Source organism: Narcine bancroftii, chromosome 2, assembly GCF_036971445.1.
Source record: "Narcine bancroftii isolate sNarBan1 chromosome 2, sNarBan1.hap1, whole genome shotgun sequence".
In the NCBI taxonomy this organism is placed as follows: domain Eukaryota; kingdom Metazoa; phylum Chordata; class Chondrichthyes; order Torpediniformes; family Narcinidae; genus Narcine; species Narcine bancroftii.
Window position 1 is genome coordinate 225912406 of NC_091470.1, and position 13206 is coordinate 225925611.

A 13206-nucleotide genomic window follows, 5' to 3' on the forward strand; every position below is an offset into this window, starting at 1 on the left:
CACGACCCCCTCTCCCTCTGCTGATTAGATATTTCAGTTTCTCTTTGCTTCTATGTTTGTTTTCATTTTTTCTCTAACAGCAGGTATCCACAGCAGTGAACTTTAATCAGCACACATGATCTCTTTCCCCTTCTCCTCTACAATACAAAACCTGCTTGTTCTCTAACATTTCCAATTCTGTCAAAACATCATTAACCTAAAATATTACCTCTCCTTTACTCACCATCGATGCTGCCTGACTACCTAATGGGTTTAATCTGATTTAAGTTTAAATTTAAATTCACTTTATCTTTCAGGTTTCTACCATCTGCCATTTTTGTCTCATTTGAGAGCTTGGCGGCTTGTTGTTGAGGTGGGAAGCATTTCAGCTACAAATTGTCTGACATATGGGTTCAAAGCAATAGGATGTGCATTAGTCAAAGGAGAAACTGTAACTTTAATTTGTGAATGGCATCAATTGCAAATAAAACCCTGCAGAAATGGTTCTCAAGCTTTTTCTTTCCACTCACATACCACTTTAGTAATCCCTATGCCATCTGTGCTCATGGTGCTCTGTGATTAGTAAGGGATTGCTCAAAGTGGCATGTCGGTGGAAAGAAAGTTTGGAGACCACTTTTAATTGTACCTAATTGATTTGTTATATGCACGCTTTCATAACTCCAAAGAAAATGGGCCAATGACAATTTTTCTCAAGCAAAATACTTCAGCAACAATTGGGTCATGAGCAGTGGTTCTCAACCTTCCCTTACCACCTTAGGCAATCCATTACTAATCACAGAGCACCAATGGCATAGGGATTAATTAAAGTGGTATGCGAGTGGAAAGAATTGAGAACCACTGCCCTAAGAGTGCACGATGAAAATAGACAGGAGTTTCCATCTTAGAAACCAGACCACGTGATCAAAGGTCAAATATTCATACCTCAGTTTAGGAAGATCATGGTTTATTTGCATGGAGACAGTCCTGTTAATGAGATTAGCTCATTTCTGGTGCACTGGTCATCAGAGCCATTACTGTTTTAACACCTTTTATTGTGAAGTCTATTACAGTAAAACCCTTGCTGTCCAGAATTCAAGCAACTGGGATATAGAGAGAGAGAGAGAGAGAGAAAGAGAGAAGGCGAGAGAGAGAGAGAGAGAGAATGAGAAGAAATAAAAATTAAGATTAAAGTTTAAAATTGTAAATATTCTCTGAAGTAACACAAATTCAGCCAACGGAGGGCCTTGGCCATGCCTTGTTCGTAGCAGCTGTTTGAATAAAATGGCGTCGCCCAGGACTAAGAGCCGGTTGATGCCGCTTGCTGTTGGGGTGACTCTTAAAGTGTCCCCTTATCCCTGCTTTGTAAGAGTCATTACCTTTATTTGTATATGACTAAGTCTATTAGTTAGGCTTTATCTGTAAACTTGGGGGATGGTTAGCATAGATGTTAGAGTTTAAATTTAAATTTTGCAAGTTATGGGAATGATCTGAAAATAAAATGAACTTTATATAATCAAGGACGATACTGATTTTTTTTGCAAATTATTTTCCATTTTGCACTATTTTTGTATTTTAAACGGGTAACTCATAAGGCAAGTGTATTAGTTAGTTATTGTAAGTGTAAGTCTTAAACAACAGGAAAACGTGCTTATCCAGCATCTACCAAGGCTTGTAGGTACCAGATACCAAGGGTTTCACTGTAACATGATTCATTTATTGATCATGTGGAGAAAAGTGATGAGTGCTAAAAGTTTAACTGGAAAATATCTGCAAAAATTTTTTGCCGAGTTCTTGATATTCTTCTGCCATTAATAATTAAATTAGTGAGTAGCAGGGTGGACTGTAGGAATCTGATTTGCAAAGCTGATGATTCAACTCAGATCTTGGTTACATTTCCAGCAGACAAACACACCATTGGCTTGCTTTATTTTTAAATTTAAATTTAGACATACAGCACAGTAACAGGCCATTTCAGTCCACGAGTTCATGCTGCCCAATTTACACCAGATTAACCTACAACCCCCAGTACGTTTTGAACAGTGGGAGGAAATCAGAGGCCCTGGGGAAAACCCATGCAGACATGGGGAGAACGTACAAACACCTTACAAACAGTGGAGGATTCGAGCCCCGGTACAGATCGCTAGTGCTGTAAATGTGTACCACTAACTGCAAACTTAGATTCCATTACATTAGTAGAATACCAGCAGGATGGCCCTTGTTTATACTTCCCCCTCCCATATTAAAATAAGCAACAAAGTTACTGTGCCTGATATTTACAACATTTACATGGGTTTATTTTGATATTTTGCATCTTATTTGATTTTTTTCTGTAATAGCTTTTTTTTGCCTCTTGTAGAGTGCCTTCTTGTCTAGACATTTATTTAAACAAAGCAACAAAACCACGCATTATGGACTAATAGAGTAGTTCATCACGAAAACAGACCCATTTGGCACTCGCCGTCCATGCTGACCACCTAGCTTATCCCAGTTATTTGCATTAATTCAATATCCCTCCATTCCCTGCTTATTCAAGCAGCTGTCTAGATGCTTCTTAAATGCTGCTACCGTCCAGATCCCACCTATTCTTGGGTTAACCAATTACACCTTGGATCCCCTTTCAGCCTCCTCCCTCTCACTTTAAACCTACACCTCTAACTTTAGACACAACTCCCATGGAATCTCAATCTTGTATACCTCCAGCAGGTCGACTTTCAGCTTTCACTCAGTGAAGCACAAATCCTATTTTTCCAAAGCCCTTCATTCTTGAGATTTTTTTTCTGCCACCTCTCAAGTTTAATTACATCTTAATTACAGAGTGCTGACTAGATCTGCATACAACACTCAAAGTGCAGCCTAACCAATGTTATGTATATTACAAGCTCTCATTTTAGTAAAATGGGATCATCACTAAGGGATAGTATAGACAGGAGGAATTGAATGGTCACAGTTAACATTTCACACAAGCAGCATCACAAGTCACGGCCCAGTGACAATTCGATACATTGGAAGAACTGAGGGAAGTTTTGTCACAGTCCGTTCCTGATTTGATACATTTGCAAAATCATTGTGATTTTGCAAGGGAGAACCATGTTGACTGCTGAAGAGAAAGCAGCTTTTTGAAGAAGCTCTTGTGGCCAGCCATTTTGTGGAATTCAGAGCAAAACATCTTCTGGGAATGATTGGGCCTTATAGGTGGAATGATCTGTGCCAGGAGGGTCTTTTAGGAAGCAAAGTTCTTCATTTAGGTTATGACCAAGAGTGAAGGTCACTTGGAGAGACTGGTGCCAGGGTCGTGGAAGCTGCCCAGTTCGAGTCTTGGCCACAAAAGGACTAGGGGTGTTATGACTGCAGCTCATGTGGATGGACATTTCTTCAAAGCCAAAGCAAAGAGAATTCAAGAGTCTGTAGCAGCCACAACTCTAGTCTTCCCATCAGTTCATCATTAATACTGGACATCAAATTTCAAAGGCCTACACTTAAACACTGAATTTAAAAGACTGAACTTTGAAGTAATTTTCTAGATTTTGTCCTGGACTCTAATGGTTTGAGTATCGCACACACACACACAGAGTTGAGATAGATTTAGTTTTAAGAATAGCTTATGAGTTAGCCTACAGTTTAAGAAATAAAATTAGTGTTTAAAAGTTAAAACACTGTCTGGTTCGCTGTCTGGATCATTGCTCTTTGCACGTGGTTCACAATGTGTTCAACTGCAGGAGTATAAGCATGAGAATTCGTTATCACATTCAATGTAACATCATTTACAGTAGCAGCAAAGTATTGGACCAGAAGTCAATACTGAGGATCATCAAAATGCCAGAGAAGATCACTGGGGTCTCCCTTTGTTCCATTAACAACGTTTACTAGGAGCGATGCCTAAATAGGGCACAAAGAATTGTAGAGGATGCTTTCCATCCAGTGCACAGCATCTTTCTTCCCGCAGGCTGTGAGATTGATGAACAGTATCCTTTAATTATAAATAAATCCCAAAATATTTATGTTTATTTTAAATTATCTTTATGCATGCATGGGTTCATTATATGCTGTGTTGTATGTGCACTGTTAAGAGAAACGCTGTTTTGTCTGATTGTAGATCATAAACTCGAACTTGAATATCCTATCTCCAAAACTCAAAGCTTTGGTTAGTGAATCATACACACCACACACCTTCTTCATTGCCTTATCTACCTGCTTTGTTACTTTCAGGGAATTATGTACTCTCAGTGGCATAGCCAAAGGGGGAGCAGAGGGAGCGAAAACTGCCCCTGAGCACATTCATCAAAAGTGCTCCTCCCCACCCCTGGGTCTGCCACTGCTGACCATCCCCCCCCCCACCCCGACGCTACCCAAATAGCCAGTAACTCACCATCTGGCATGCGCTGTGGTGCCTTTTTTTTAATGTGGTCACTTTACCCTAACTTTCGTATCTGGCTACGCCCCTGACTGTCCTTGCACCCAAGGTTTCTTTGTTCAACATGAATGTACAGGACCCAAAATTTAATCATGTATGTTCTGCCCTGTTTAACTCCCCAAAATACATTTGTTTATGTTAAATTCTAGCTGCTTGTCCAGTTTCCTAACTGATCCATAGGCACGCTGTTGGGTCTAAAGTTAGATATGTCAACTGGTTCTGATGGAATGAATCCCAGGACTATAAAAGAAATGGAACCAATAGCAGCTGCACTTATACTAACTTACCCAAATTCTCAGCACTCTCTGCAGGTCCCAGCGGACAAGACGACAGCAAATATAACGATGCAGGAAATTCTGCAGGAATCAGGCAGCATCCATGAAAAGAAGTAGTCTCCCAGTGTTTCAAGCTGGAGCTTGTATGAGAGAAAACAAATCTGGTAGGTCCAAAGAGCAATGAGACTGAACATCGCCTAATTAATAGTGACCTTATTCATGCACGTACGGAAGTTGCAACAGGGATAATGCACATACGCGGATCGCACAATAAAATTGCATCGGACGCACAGCTACCCGATACTTGCAACCACCCACAGAGAAATAATTTAACAGCCAAGGATTGCAACACAGTACCTGTCACCTCTAGATACAGGCAGACAGAGCTCTTCACTAACCAAACTAGGCTTACAATAACAGTGATCTCTACATGTACCACACACCTCCCAACCCTTTGTCAGTGGACACCTTTACCAATGTCTCTCTAGCATGTGGCCCATGGTTCACAACCTGAAGTGGACCTAGTTTTCATCCCAGGGGAAGAAAAGGCAGATGGTTCACATGTGGTGCACGTTATAGTGCAATCAGCTAGAAAGTCCAGCTCAGGTGATTAAAGGGAGCCAATGGTCATGAGTGCATTAATCTGGGGCCAGAACCTGACCTTGATTGGCAGGTGAAGCAACTTCTGACTAGGTGCCTGTCAGTAGAATCACACAACACATGTAATCCTCCATATTACAAACCCAAAACATCACCTGCCTATTTCTTTCCATTGAATCTGCCTGACCTGCTGAGTTCCTCCAGCATTTTGGGTAGGATTCCAGTTCTCCAGACTAACCGTTTACCCTTACAAATGCTACTCCATTGTTTACAAAAGATGGTAAACAACAGGCAGATATTAGATTTCCAGAAGGCATTTGAAAAGGTGCCCCACAAAAGACCAGCATAAGATCAGGATGCGTGGAGTTGGACATAATGTATTAACATGGATGGAGGCTTGGATGACCAATAAACAGCAGAGAGTTGTCAATCATTGTTTAGTGGTGGGCTGCAGGACTGGTGTTGGGCCCCACAACAGTCCACAATTTATAGAAATGTTATAGAGGAGAACTAATGCACCCAAGTTTGCTCATGACACTAAACAGAGTGATAAAGCAAATTATGGGTTGGTCACACAGAATGGGCAGAAAGATATAAATAGATTGAGTGACTGAGCAAGGGTTTGGCAGATGCAAGACAATGCAGGTCAAAGTGAAGTAAAGAGGTTATTATTTAAATGGTGAAAAAACTACATGTGCAGAGAGATATGGGACTGTGTGGTGGTACACCACTGGCCTACTTCCAGGGGCAACCTCTGTACCTGCAGAAGAGCCTTGGTACAAGACAACACCCAGCCGGCTGAATAGACCAAGCCCCACCTGGTCAGGTATCAATCATCGTCTGGAATATAAGCCTGAGCTGGCCCTTCAAAGACACTCTCAGAGTTTACAGCAGCTCTCCTCACAGCTGGCTATGTGGAAGTTTATGTCAAATCAAGCCTATTCTACAGTCTTTTGGTGTTGTGTTTGCTTCTGACCGACAGTGCACCACAGATTGCTTGCACGTGTAATGCGAAATGTTAGCTTGCAGGTGCAACAGGTAATTAAAGGGCAAATTGGATGTTGACTTTCATTACTGGAGGGATTAAATTTAAGACCAGGGAGATTCTACTGCATCTGTACGGAGTACTGGTGAGGCCACATCGGTGTATGAGAAAAAGAATATAGTGGCTTGGAGGAAGTGCAGAGGAAATTAATCAAGTCGATTCCAAAATGAGGGCTTTAGCTTAGAGACTGAGTAGCCTGGGACTATTCTCATTGGGGTTTATAAGGATGAAGAGGATCTTATCTAAAATTACAAAAGGAATGGATAAAATAGGAGGGAGGTTGTTTCCACTGGCAGGCAAGACTGGAACAAAAGGATATAGCCTCAAGATTCAGGGGAATAGATTTAAAACAGGGTCAAGAAGGAACTGCTTCTCCCAGAAAGTAGTGAATCTGGAATTCTCTGCTGCTCAATGAAGCAGGAGAGGCTGCATCAATGTTTTTAAGACACACATACACACGAGATTGTTGAACAGGAAGAGAATGAAGAGTTATGGTAAACAGGCGGCTATGCGGAGCCAAGTCCACAGCCAGATCAGCCATGAACTTATTGAAGAGTGAAACAGGATCGATAGGTGGTCTTGTGAAAAGCCTTGCTAAAGTCCATTGGACAATATCCAGCATCCTGCCCACGGCAATTATCTGTTATTGCAGTGCTCCCTCTGTATTGACATCGATGGGAGATTGCCACACTTGCTGTTGTCCATCCATCTTTTTAAATGAGCTGACATTATATTTGGTTTGGAGGGTTCTTTCTTGAAATTTCTATTTTTATACAGCCCACCAACCCTACCCATAATGTGTGTGTTATTGTCAGGGAAATCACTGCCCTGTTTCTTGATATACATCAAGCCACAATAATTTCCTATACCCTTTGTACCTTTTTATGCCAATTAATCCAATTTGAGTTATTCATAAAATTAATAACTGCTCCAGATGACATCAAATAGTTCAAACTTTGTCACAGGATGGTTCCATGAACAGCCCTCAGACTTTTATAAAAGCTAATAGCTGTCAAAAAAAAAAATCAAAATATTCACAGAGCAGTTGATTTTAGGTGCTTACTTCAATTTTTTAATTTATACCAACATAATTTTGTGGATTCCACGGATTATTTTCTCAAGTCATTGATTACAGGAGCAAGGATGTCATGTCAAAACAGTGTTGGTGAGACTACACTTGGGAGTATTGCAAGCAGGTCTGGTCATCCAGCTATCGGAAGGGCATCATTCAGCTGAAAAGGGTGCAGAAAAGATTCTCAAGAATGTTGCCAAGCTGGGGAGTTTTCTCCCTTGATTGTAGTGCGAGACTCAGTGCAAACTTAAAACTCAAATAAAATCATTGGGGAGTTGGAAATGTAAATAGTCTATTTTCCAGGGTAAAAGGGACCAGAGGGAGACCTCTCCCCCACCCCACACACAGAGGATGCTGGATACATGGACCAGATTGCTAGAGGAAGTGGCAGAATTGTAACATTTAAAGACATTATATATGGAGAGGAAATGTTGAGAAGAATATTGGTCAAATGCAGACAAAAAGGGTACAGCTCAAGTCAACAACATGGTCAGCATTAACAAGTTGGGTCAAAGGACCTGTTCCTTTTTCTTTGGTTCATGTTCAAATTTATTGTCAGGGAACATGCATAATACTACATAAAACAGATTCCTTTTCCTTCAGAGAAAATATAGCAGGATGTTGCCAGGTCTTTAGAAAAAAGCTTAGGATTTTATTCCTTGAACAAAGATTAAAGGGAGACTTAGAGGTTTACAAAATTATGAGAGTAAAGACAGTGAATGCAAGCAAGCTCTTCCCAATGAGATTAGGAGAGAAATGCAAGAGGACATGGCTTTAGGGTGAAAGATTCAGGGGGAACATCTTCAATCAGAAAGTGGTGGGAGTGGGGAATGAGCTGCCATCTTATTTTGTCTGTGCAGACTCCATCTCGAGTTTTAAGAATAAATTGGATAGATACATCGAAAGGTCTGGAAGGTTATGGAATAAGAGCAGGTTATTGGACTAGCTGAACAAGGGTCAGCACTTACTAGAAGGGCCAAATGGTCTGTTTACATGCAATGGCATTCCAAGTCAGAAATAATTTTTACTTATTGGCTGTGTAAATTGTAAAGATTAAGATACAAATACAAGAGTGAAATGTAAACAAGAAATGTTAACAAACTGAGTGCAATACAGAAAGAAAAATTCAATAATATATAATGTACAAAGTGTCCTTAAGCAAGTCTCTAATTGAGTCTAATCTTTAGGAGTCTGATGGTGGAGGGAATCGCAACTGTCCCTGTACCTGGTGGTACGAGTCTTGTTACACCTATGCCTCATTGATGGGATTACTGAGAACCATATTTATCTGGTGTGGTGTGGATCCTTGCCGATTCCTGCTGCTCTCCAAAGGCAGCATTCCTTGGGCTGTGCCCACGACCTTTTGCAGGGCTATCGACTCAGTTATTGGTGCCTCCATACCAGTCAGTGATGCAGCCACACTTACCACTCCACATCTATAGAAGTTTGCCAAGTGTTACAAGATCAAACCAGCAACCACAAAAAAGCATATCACACAGGGTAAAGATGAACAATTACTTTAACAAAATTTCACCTTCAAACTTCAATTCAAAATCCACCCCCTTTTATAACAATGTCCACTTATTAATATACAAATTTCTATAACAGCGTAAAACTAATAAATTCCCCAGCCTAAATATAACATGTAATCAAAGTCTAAGTTATATTTCTAACTAGCCCACAGAAAAACTGAGAAAACAAACACACAAGACTCACAAAACTTCAATTGCAATCGAAGTAAAGATCGTAAACAAAATTCAGTTTGTTTGGTAAACTGAAGCCAACAGATCATTTAGAGAGAGAGCACAAAATTCAAAGTTGTCTTCTTGTGTTGCTTGCAGAGAGAGGAACAATGGCTTGGTCCAGATCCTTCTGGCTACCTTTTGAATGTTCATCCCTTTTAAAAGGCCCAACACTCCAAACTGCCTCCCAGACAATGACTCTGCTGGGGCCTCCTTCCACTCCACAGCCACACCCAGTGGTGATTTGTCTTCCAAGTCCAGAAATTTCTAGATCATCTTCTGCATATGCCCAGTCCAACTCCCACTCTCTCAGCAGTCCACCTTCACATTGGCTCTCTAAGGCAAACTGTCACTTTCCAACACAAAACCAAACACATTAGGCAATACACAACAGAACTCTTAACACAAGGTTTCCGATGTCATAATCAAACCTCCACAAACACCTGAGGAAGTAGAGGAGCTGACATGCTTTCTTCAGGATGACGTTAGTATGTTGGGTCTAGGAAGGGTCTTATCCAGAAATTTAAATTTGCTCATCCTCTCCACCTCTGATTCCCCATTCTGGGGGATCCCCATGTAAAACTGGATCTTACACCTCTGGTTTTTCCCTTCCCAAGTCAATCAGCTCCTTGATTTTGGTGACATTGAGTGTGATATTGTTGTCTGTGCACCTTTTTTTTTTTAATTTTAAAAAACATTTTCACACTGAACCATACCAGAATACAAACAAACATTTCCCTCTTAAATATATAGTGGCATTTTCTCTCTTTTTCCCCCCCCATTTTTTTAACCCCCCTACCTTCCTTTCCCCCTTCCCACTCCCCCCCCCTTACAAACCCATTAAACATTCAACATATACAATAAAACCATTAAACAATGTCATCACACAATGAAAATAAACAGGAAAATTGTGTCATCTACTTTTACACACTGGATCAAGTCATTTTGTCATCTTATCATTTTAGGGGGTGGAGGTCCGAGGCAAGCCCTCTGTTATGTTCCATGTACGGTTCCCAAATTTGTTCGAATAATGTGACTATTTTTTAAATAGTATGTTTTTTTTCCAATGGAATACATTTATTCATTTCCATGTACCATTGCTGTACTCTCAGGCTTTCTTCTGATTTCCAAGTTGACATTATACATTTTTTTGCTACAGCTAAGGCTATCATAATAAATCTTTTTTGTGCTTCATCCAATTTGAGGCCTAATTCTTTACTTATATTACTTAGAAGAAAGATTTCTGGATTTTTTTGGAATATTGCTTTTTGTGATTTTATTTAATACCTGATTTAGATCTTCCCAAAACTTCTTTCATTTTCTCACATGCCCAAATTACATGTACTGTTGTTCCCGTTTCCTTCTTATAGCAAAAACATCTGATACTGTTGGGCCCCTTTTTTTAAAAAAAAACTTTTGGGGCGTGATATACAACTTGTGTAACCAATTATACTGCATCATACATAACCTTGTGTTTATTATATTCTTCATAGTTCCAGAGCACGACTTTTCCCATGTTTCATTTTTTATCTTTGTTTAAATCTTTTTCCCACTTTTGTTTAGGTTTATAGCTTATTTCATCATTTTCCTTCTCTTGCATATTGATGTACATGTTCATTATAAATCTTTTTATTATAATTGTTTCTGTAATCACATTCAAAGCATCTTCCTTCTGGTAATCTCAGTATATTTCCCAATTTATCCTTTAATTAGGCTTTCAGTTGATGGTATGCAAACATTGTACCATGAATTATTCCATATTTGTACTTCATTTGTTCAAATGCTAGTAAATTAATCCCCCCCAAAAAATTTCTATTCTTTTAATTCCTTTTCTCTTCCATTCTCTAAAGGAAAGATTATCTATTGTGAAAGGGATTAGCTGATTTTGTGTCAATAATAATTTTGGCAGTTGGTAATTTGTTTTTTCCTTTCTAAGTGAATCTTCATCCATATATTGAGTAAATGATGCAGTACTGGTGAGCTTTTATATTGCACTAGCTTTTAATCCCACTTATAAAGTATATGTTCCGGTACCTTCTCCCCTATTTTATCTAGCTCTATCTTAGTCCAGTCTAGTTTTTCCCTCGTCTTGTAAAAATCTGATAAATACCTTAATTGTGCTGCTCTATAACAATTTTTAAAGTTTGGTAACTGCAAACCACCTTGGTTGTATCTCTGTTAATTTATCTAATGCTATCCTCGGTTTCCCCCCCTTTCCATAAAAATTTCCTTATTATTCTCTTTAGTTCATTGAAGAATTTCTCTGTTAAGGGAATTGGTAACGATTGAAATAAGTATTGTATCCTCGGGAAGACATTCATTTTAATGCAATTTACCCTCCCTATTAACGTTAGTGGTAATTCTTTCCAATGTTCCAAGTCTTCCTGCAATTTCTTTATTAATGGCTGATAATTTAAGCCACCTGTACAAACTAAATTATCTAATACCTAGGTATCAGATTACTTGTTTGCCATTTAAATGGTGATTCTTTTCTAAATTCTGTATAATCCACATTACTCATTGGCATAGCTTCACTTTTATTTGTGTTGATCTTGTACCCTGATATTTCTCCATACTCCTTCAATTTCTTATGTAGTTCTTTTATTGATATTTCTGGTTCTGTTAAGTATACGATGATGTTATCTGCAAATAAACTGATTTTATATTCCTCCTTTATTTTTATCCTTTTATTTTATGTTCTCAGCAGTTCTGCCAATGGTTCTATTGCTAAAGCGAACCGTGAGAGAGATAGTGGACATCCCTGCCTAGTTGACCTACTTAATTTAAATTGATTCGATATGTATCCATTTACTGTCACCTTCACCAATGGTCCATTGCTTTAATCCAATTAATATATTTTTTTCTGGTAGATTGAACCTCTAATACTTTGAATAAATAATTCCATTCTACCCCGTAAAGGCTTTTCTGCATCTAAAGCAACAACCACTGTTGGCATCTTATTTCCTTGAACTTCATGAATTAAATTAATACATTTAGATATTATCCACTGTTCATCTTTTCTTAAGAAATCCAGTTTAATCTTGCTTTACTATTTTTGGTACAGAGTCAGCCAATCTGTTTGCTAATAATTTTGCTATTATCTTGTATTCTGAATTAAGTAGAGACATTGGTTTATATGATGCTGATGTTAGTGGATCCTTCCCGGTCTTTGGTATTACTGTAATTATTGCTTTCTTACACTAATCTGTCAAGTTTTGTTTCTTCTATCTGGTTCATCACTTCCAGGAGATGAGGAATTAATAACAAAATGTTTTATGGAATTCTATTGGAAATCCATCCTCTCCAGGTGTTTTATTGTTCGGCAGCTTTTTTTTTAAAATAAAACCATTTGAAATGGAGGAAGTACAGGATATATCAGCTTGTTTTGCTCCTCTTCTTGCAATTTCAGCAGCCCAATTTTAGCTTATAACTTTATTTTATCATCTTTCCCCTCGTTCCCAGTTCGATACAATTGTTCATAAAATTCCTTAAAATTCTCATTAATATCCATTGGATCATATGTAATTTGTTTGTCCTTTTTCCTTGATGCTAATACAGTTCTTTTAGCTTGTTCTGTTTTAAGTTGCCAGACTAATATTTTGTATGTTTTTTTCTCCTAACTCAATACTTTTGCTTTATTTTCATTAGGTTCTTCTCCACCTTATACGTTTGTAATGTTTCGTATTTTATTTTTTTATCTGCCAATTCTCTTTTTTGTTACATCTTCCCTTGTTGCTAGTTCTTTTTCTGTACTTACTATCTCCCTTTCCAAATGTTCTATTTCCCAATTGTAGTCCTTTTTCATCTTAGTTACATAACTTATTATCTGCCCTCTAATGAAGGCTTTCATTGCATCCCATAATATACATTTGTCTTTCACTGATTCTGTATTTATTTCAAAGTACATTTTAATTTGGCGTTCAATAAATTATCTAAATTCCTATCTTAAGTAGCATGGAGTTTAACCTCCATCTATATGTTCTTGGTGGAATGTCCTCCAGTTCTATTGCTAATAACAGGGGTGAATGATCTGATAGTAATCTAGCTTTATATTCAGTTTTCTTAACTCTCCCTTGAATATG

The 13206-nt window shown here is 38.6% G+C and overlaps 1 long non-coding RNA gene across 1 annotated transcript in view; it reads right to left on the bottom strand.

The window, feature by feature from the left end:
• The window catches only part of LOC138755102 (uncharacterized), a 47786-nt gene that overhangs the window by 7287 nt on the left and 27293 nt on the right, over nt 1–13206 (bottom strand). The window contains exon 2 of the long non-coding RNA XR_011352029.1: nt 4678–4805. This is a non-coding gene — a long non-coding RNA (uncharacterized lncRNA). The remainder of the gene's footprint in view (nt 1–4677; nt 4806–13206) is intronic.